Consider the following 8349-nt stretch of genomic DNA (forward strand, 5'->3'; position numbering starts at 1 on the left):
GGAGATGCAGATATGGCTCACCATGAGCCATAGTGAAATCCATTTCCTGCAAAAGTACATTCTAAGCAGTAAACCTTATACAATAACGCTTAAGAGGATTAAAGATGAATCATCAGTGGGAGTGACCTAAAATGGTTCAACTGTAGATGGATCTCTTTAGATAAACACTGCCTTTTCTGCAACTTTTCTCATTCATTACTTACCTGAAGAGAGAGACAGCAGTCTCTGAAATAAATTACTTCCTATATTTTTGCATTTTTATGGGTTCCTTTTAACGATGAAGTTTATGTTCAGGTAGACAGCGTCGGCATGGGCAACCCATTGAGCTGCACCTTTGCAGATATTTTTATGTTTAAGTTTGAACAGCAACTACTGGACAATTGTCCTGCCTCTTTTAAGCCGCTATTTTACCGTAGATATGTGGACGACACATTCCTACTTTTTAGGGACCATCATCATTGCGACCTTTTCTTGGAATATGCAAGCGCATCACACACTAATATAAAATTTTTACATTTGAGAAAGAATAATAATAGATTGCATTTTCTCGATACCTTGGTCATACGAGAGAATGATGGTTTCAGGACGGGAATTTTTCGTAAGGCCACATTTACAGGTTTGGGGCAAAATTTTTATAGTTCCTGATCTCTTAATTTTAAACTTAATTCATTATCAACCCTAATTCACAGAGCTATAGCCTTGACTTCAAACTGGAGCTTGTTTCATAATGAAATTAATTTCTTGCAGGAATTCTTTAGGACCAATTGTTACCCGACTGCCCTGTTCTCTAGTTATGTCAGAAAGGCCCTACAGAAAATCTTCCAGCCACCAGCTCCAGTACATCTAGCTTCTAAATTAAAATATTATGTTAGCTTTCCATACATTTATGATACCTCATTTATACCGCATTTGAGGAAGATAATGAACAAACATTTCCCAGCAGTTGATGTGAAATTCATCCTAAGGAATCCAGAAACCATAGGCGGATTCTTTCGACACAAAGAAAAATTGCCTACTTTGATGCGGTCTGGCTTAGTTTACTTGTATACTTGCTGTTCGTGCAACGAACAGACTTACGTGGGAAGCACTCGCCGACTGCTCAAAGTACGATGTGACTCACACATAGGCATTAGTTACCGCACAGGGATGAAGCTTTCTAGTCCAGAGCTTTCAAATATAAGAAACCATGCACAAATATGCAATGCAGAATCAACTACGATGATTTTAAGATAATTTTATCCAGCCCTAATGAAAACCAACTCCCTCTTCTCGAATCCTTGGCCATTACGCACCTCGTTCCAACACTAAATAACAACACTACAGCAGTTCCATTATACATTGCTTAGACCGCCCACTCTTATCTTCTTTCCTTGGTTGTCTCGACTCCTTTTCGCTTTGGCAGGCCTTTCAGCAACCGAACCTCGGGTTGTAAGGTTTGTTTTATATATTTTAATTTTTTTATACACGTATATTTAATTTTTTTCTCGTCCTTATTCGTATGTAACAATTTGTTAATCTTGCTGGACAAGTTTGTAATTTATGTATTTTTGTTTTTTATAGCCTTGAAAATGAGACCATAGTCTTGAAACGTTGGCAACAATAAAGCAACCCATGTATTGAGCTGTTTTGCCTTTTCACCTGCTACATGATGGGGACTAGCCTCGACCTCTTATTGGATGATATATATAATATATATATATATATATATATATATATATATATATATATATATATATATATATATATATATATATATATATATATATATATATATTGTATAAAACTACATCACTTTGTTTTCCTTCTATTTTAGAATGCATTCTTTTCAGTTTAAGTAAATTAAAAGGTATCATTATATATATATATATATATATATATATATATATATATATATATATATATATATATATATATATATAAATTTTTCCAGAATTTCAGGGAGGGCAAGTGTCCCTCTTGCCCCTATGTGCTGGCACCCATGTATATATATATATATATATATATATATATATATATATATATATATATATATATATATATATATATATATATATATATATATTATGATATATATATATATATATATATATATTGTACTTTCAAAATGCATATATCTCCTCTGTGACTGTATAAAATATTATGTAGAATTGTGCAACATTTTTTCAGATTCCTAGATAGCTTAGAGATAGGATGTTTTAAATGTGCATTCAGATTTCGCATAACATAATATATAAGAGAATATGTATAACATAGAATGTAGAAAGAGAGAGATTTTCTTTGTCTATTCGAAACTGCGATTGTTTCCCAATTACGTCAGCACTGTGAGATTAGAGGAACTGCGAGATCTCCATTTGCTTTCCTAATCTGTCAACACGTTTGATAAGCGAGCTCGAGACTTCATTTGTGTTTTGGGAATCTGTCATCAATAAGATAAGGTCTTCTGCTTCAGTCGATTCAAGTCGAGTACATGTCTTTTTTTTAACAGACTGGACTCATACGTGTATGTCTTTGTCAAAGCCACCTGCAGATTGCACATTTTGTATGTAAAATTGCATAAGATTTTGAAACTTCTAGAAGAATTGTGCCAAAAACGTTTTGTGTCTTCCACAGTCCAGTTTCCGCAAGGGAGAAGAATTTCATTAGATCGTAGATACTCGAGGCATTCAAATCTCTCTCTCTCTCTCTCTCTCTCTCTCTCTCTCTCTCTCTCTCTCTCTCTTGACATCCTTGAGATTATATTAATGTAACGTAAATTGGTCACTCGTAACTTGAGAATTTCATATTTGATATTTCTTAGAGTTTATTTAGTGTTAAATAGTGTTTTTTGTGGAATCTGAACAAACGTTGTTGTAACGGCGCCTGGTTTTTGTGAAAGTGTAAAACAAGACCGCAGCAAAGAAAGAAGTTGGTATACCAAAAAGGTAAAGTGTGTTATATTTTTATTAGTTGCAACTAATATCTAATAACTAATATCTAATGGTTATGATGGTTTGGTAAGAAACTAATAACAGATAGGAACAGTGGTTAACTAGTAACTAATAACAGATGGTTACAAAGGTTTGGTAAAAACTGATGGTTACAATGTTTTGAGTGAAAAGATGTACACTTTTACACATTGCAAATTCTTGTGTTTGTTTCATTTTGTGCATTTTTTTCATTTTCTTATTGAAGTGTGCCTTTTTATTTTGATATTGTCCACATTTTTCTGTATTTTCATTTGCATTCACAATTTAATTGTCTTAGTTATTTTAATTGCTTAATCATTGCACATTTAATCAAATTTAACACTTGTGAATTAATTTGCATTTACTTAGAATTCTTTTCAAGTTTTATTATTGTTTAGCACTTGTGAATTAATTTCAAATTTTCAATTATTGCCTAACACTTTTGAATTTTGATTGAATTAATTTTCTTGAATTTTGTGATAAATCAATTTTGATTTAATTTTACTTAATTGATTCAAGAATTAATTAAACTTTACTTTGTTTTCAAGTAACAGTAATTTTCCCTGATATTGTGAATTTCACTCATAAATTTTGAGTTTAATAATAAATCTTTGTATTTAAAATTTTTATGGGTGTTTTTATTTATAACCAGTATATTTGCATATGATTATATTGATGTTAGGTAGAAAGATAGAGTGGTAATTGATCTGCTTTCCTTCAATTTACTTGAAGTGATTTAGAACCAGGGAAGTACTTACACTTCTGAAATCAAGGAAATACTTAGACTTTTAAAGTTGTTGATGGAGTGATGCCCTTTGATTAATTTAATTACTTACAAGATTACCTCACACCTGTTTTGATGAACTTAGTCTGATTTTCTGCAATACTGGTAAGTTGTTAAGGGATCACTGTTGCCTTTAGAGTATTCAGTCGTTTAATACCTGTGATGAGGGTTCAGGTGTCTGGCTTTTGTGAGGTAACAATAAATGAATGGTAAGCGTAGTAACCAGATACTTGGCACTTCGTAACATGTATTAATGGTGCCCAGAGACCCGGGAAAGCAGATTTCATTATCACTCTAGTATATACTGGTGGTGTTAGGGATATATTTTGTTAGGAGAGTGACTATATAATTTTGTTTTGCATTTATTGTATTGAATTGTAAGTTGATAACTTAGAGGAAAATGGCTCAGTTCAAGGTTCAGGAATTTTTAGCAGCCCCTTCCATCCAAGTTTTATCTGAAACCACTCTGACTAAGGCACAGTGGAGCGCTTTAGCAGTGGCATGTGGTGGTTATGTGTCTACTAGTAAGGTAAAGGCACAAATAATATCTATTGCTATGGAATCATTGATAAACTCTGGTAGAATAACTGATGAAGATGAGTTAGAATTGGCTCAAGAGTTGTTGAATGTAGCACGTGCTGATCTCATAAATAAGCAAGCAGAAAAGAAAGAGAAAAGTGATGCAGAGTTAGAGCTTGGACGCATTGACGCAGAAGAGAATTTGATTAAGCTAAAAATGCAAGCTGAAAGAGAGAGAATGCAAGCTGAAAGAGAAAGAATAGACAGGGAAAAACAAGAAAGAAGAGAAAGAGAAGAAGAAAAAACAGCAGAAGAGGAAAGAGAAAGGATAAAAGAGAAAAGAGAAATTGCAAGACATGAAAGGGAAATGGAATTGATAAGAGCTAGATCCACATTACCTGTAACACTGTCTAACCCTAACCAAGGTAATCAAGACCCTGTATTTGATGTAGTAAGAGTACAGAAGTTAATCCCTAAGTTTACTGAAGAAGCTCCAGATGAGTTTTTTGATCACTTTGAGAAAGTGGCTTCAGGTATGGGATTGCCAGATAAATGGTCAGTTTTGCTACAAAGTGTCTTGATTGGTAAAGGGAGAAGTGCTTATCTAGCCTTAACAGCTGATCAGTGTAAAGACTACAAGGTACTTAAATGCAGTGTGCTACAAGTTTACCAGATGACCCCAGAGCACTACAATGAAAGATTCAGAAATTTAAGAAAAGATGAGAAGGGAACATTCTTAGATTATGCGTGCAATGTGAGAAGGTGTTTCAAACGTTGGTTAGAAGCTGCTAAAGTTAAAACTTTTGATGAGTTAGAAGAGTTACTTGTTCTTGAACAATATCTTAAGGGAATTCCTGAACATATACGAGCCTATTTGAGAGAGAGAGAGAGGTGAAGAAACTTGACAAAGCTGCTACACCGAGTGAAGATTACAATATAATCAGTAGTAAACGTAATTACAATGTCAAATACCAGAGTCAACAATGCCCAGGTTTTAAGTCTTATCCAAATAACAGGAACAAATTTAATGGGAAACCTACAAGTGATACAACCAAGAGTACACAAGGTAATACAACTCAGCAAACTAAGTGAAGTGTCATCCATTTTTCAAATTTTTTCAAGACAGTTACAGAAGCCTAATGTTGTCTGTTTCAAGTGTGGAAGAGTAGGACACTACAGTCAAGAGTGTTACCGGAATCAACAGCAGTCAAAGCCAGTTGGTCAAGTTGTGAAAGGTGACCAGGTGAAACAAACTACGAAGAGCAGTGTGGGAAAGAATCAGACTCCAGAGAAGAATGAAACTAAACAAGCTGAATGTTTAGCAACCAGTGGAAATGTTACCTCAAGCAGTGAATGGCTTAGCAGTGTGGAGGCTTTTAAGCCATGAGGGTATGCTGTCAACTCAAGAAGGAAGTATGCAGGTACCAGTCAAGATATTACGTGATACAAGGAGTAACCATAGTGTGGTAGTACTTAGTTCTCACCCTCAGTTGGAGAAGAGTCTCACAGGAGATTCAGTTATTTTGAAGGGTATAGGAGGAGAGGAAGTAACTCCTTTATGCCGCTTACACCTGTCATGTGAATTGGTGACAGGGAATGTTGATTTTGCTTTAAAGGACTCACTGGCTGTGGAAGGTGTACATGTTCTGTTGGGGAATGAAGTTGGTGGTGTGCCATTTATTCCTTGTCTTGTAGTGACAGACAAACCATTGAGGATTAGTCCTACAGCAGAGTTGGAAGAAGAATAAAGCCCCCCAACTTGTTTCCTTAGTTGTGTAACTACCGAGCAAGTATGCGAAGAGGACTACGACTGCAAGTGAAGAAACTGAGGATTTACACACCCAAGAGGATCAGTGAAGGATCTTTGTGCTTAGAAGAATTGTTCCAGGGAAGTGAAGTTTCCCATAGTGCTGACCAGAAGATATTTTCCCAAGAATGATGAAGAAGACCGAAACCGACGACGTTGAATAAGAACCTGATGTTCCTGAAGTGACTCCGAGTAGTCAAAATGTTACTGAAGACGGTAGTGACACTACAGTAGCTGAGTTAGCAGATATTGAGAATTCAACCCTAGAAATTGGTCAAGTGACAAGAGAGAAGCTAATGGACTTGCAGAAGAAGGATACATGGTTAACTGATTTGTTCTTCAGAGTTGTTGATCGAGAAGAGATGCAACAAACTCCAACCTGTTATTATCTGAAGGAAGGTTTGCTGATGAGGAAGTATAGACCTACAGATATACCAGGAGATGCTGTATGGGGCAAATATCATCAATTTTGATTCCATATCCGTTGAGAAAGCAAGTGGTTGCAGTAGCTCATGAGTCTGGACATATGGGAATCAGGAAGACTGTGGAGAAGATCATGAAATATTTTTTCTGGCCTGGACTTCACAAAGATGTTAGCAGGTTTTGTCGTGAGTGTCATGCCTGCCAGATAGCTGGAAAACCAAATGAAACCATCAAGAAAGCCCCCCTACAACCTATAGAAGTAAGAGGAGAACCATTTAGCAAAGTGATTATAGACATGGTTGGACCGCTGCCGAAGACAAAGAAGGGAAATGAGTATTTGTTAACATTAATGTGTCCTGTGACAAGATATCCAGAAGCAATCCCTGTTAGAAACATATCTGCCAAGATAGTTGCTGAAAAACTTGTGGAGTTTTTCTCAAAGTTTGGTATACCAGAAATAGTACAAAGTGACAGAGGAACAAACTTTACTTCAAAGTTATTCCAAGATGTGATGAATTTGTTAGGAGTGAAACAACAATTATCCACTGCCTATCATCCAGAAACTCAAGGTGCCTTGGAAAGGTTCCACCAGATTTTGAAAAGTATGCTGACAAAGTATTGTTCTGAGTCAGGAAGAGAATGGGATGTTGGTTTACCATTAATGTTGTTTGAAGTTAGGAGTGCTTATCAAGAAAGTATGGGATGTTCACCTAATGAGATGATTTTTGGAAGAGAAGTGAGAGGACCGTTGAAGATTCTTGCAGAAAATTGGGAAGAAAATCAAGAGGAAAGCCAAGGAGAGTATGTGAAGAATTTAAGGAAAAGGTTGAAAGAGATTAGAAAATTCTCTTTAGAAAACTTGAAAATGAGTCAAGAGAAAATGAAAAGGAGATTTGATGCTAAGGCTAAGCTAAGAAGTTTTAGTGTTGGTCAACAAGTGTTAGTGTTCTTACCTGTCAAGAGATATCCCCTCACTAATAAATTTTCAAAGGTCCTTAAACAAGATAATTCAGAAGTTGTAAGTGATAGAAACTTATGATGTGATTGAAACACCAGAAAGAAGAAGAAGACAAAAGAAGATACATGTGAACCTCTTGAAACCTTATTTCTCAGAAACTAAAACTGAAACTGTTCCAGTAACCCAAACAACTTTATCTACAGAAGATGATGATGGCTACGAATTGGGAGCTGCAAGAAAGATGAATAATTCTTCAATTTTGGAAAATTTGGAGGATAAACTGAAACATCTGAGTGTTGAACAAGGTGAAGACTTCAGTGAAGTAATTAGAAGTTTTCCAGAAATTTTTTTCAGATGTGCCTAGACATACTGATCTGACCAAGCATGAAATAAGGATTCAAGAAGATGGAAAACCTTTCAAGCAAAGAGCCTATCGCTTATCACCGTATCATCGAGATGTTTTGAAGAAAGAAGTTGAGTATTTGCTGCAACATGGATTAGCAGAACCCAGTTCAAGTCACTTCAGTTCTCCATGTGTGTTAGTGAAGAAACCAAATGGTTCATTCAGGGTGTGTACTGATTATAGGAAACTGAATTCTATCAGTGTGGCTGATAATTATCCTTTGCCTCTTATAGATCAGTTACTTGATAATATTGGGCAAGCCAAGTTTGTTTCCAAGATAGACTTGTTGAAAGGATATTATCAAATTCCCTTAGATGAGAATGCCAAGTTGCTGTCAGTTTATATTACTCCTTTTGGACTGTATCAGTATACTGTTCTGCCGTTTGGTCTGATGAATGCATTGGCAACATTTCAACGAGTGATGGATCAACTGCTAGGATCGATAGAAGGAGTAGGTGTATACCTGGATGACATCGTGATTTACTCTACAACGTGGGAAGAACATCTGAA

Source organism: Macrobrachium nipponense, chromosome 12, assembly GCF_015104395.2.
Source record: "Macrobrachium nipponense isolate FS-2020 chromosome 12, ASM1510439v2, whole genome shotgun sequence".
NCBI lineage: Eukaryota > Metazoa > Arthropoda > Malacostraca > Decapoda > Palaemonidae > Macrobrachium > Macrobrachium nipponense.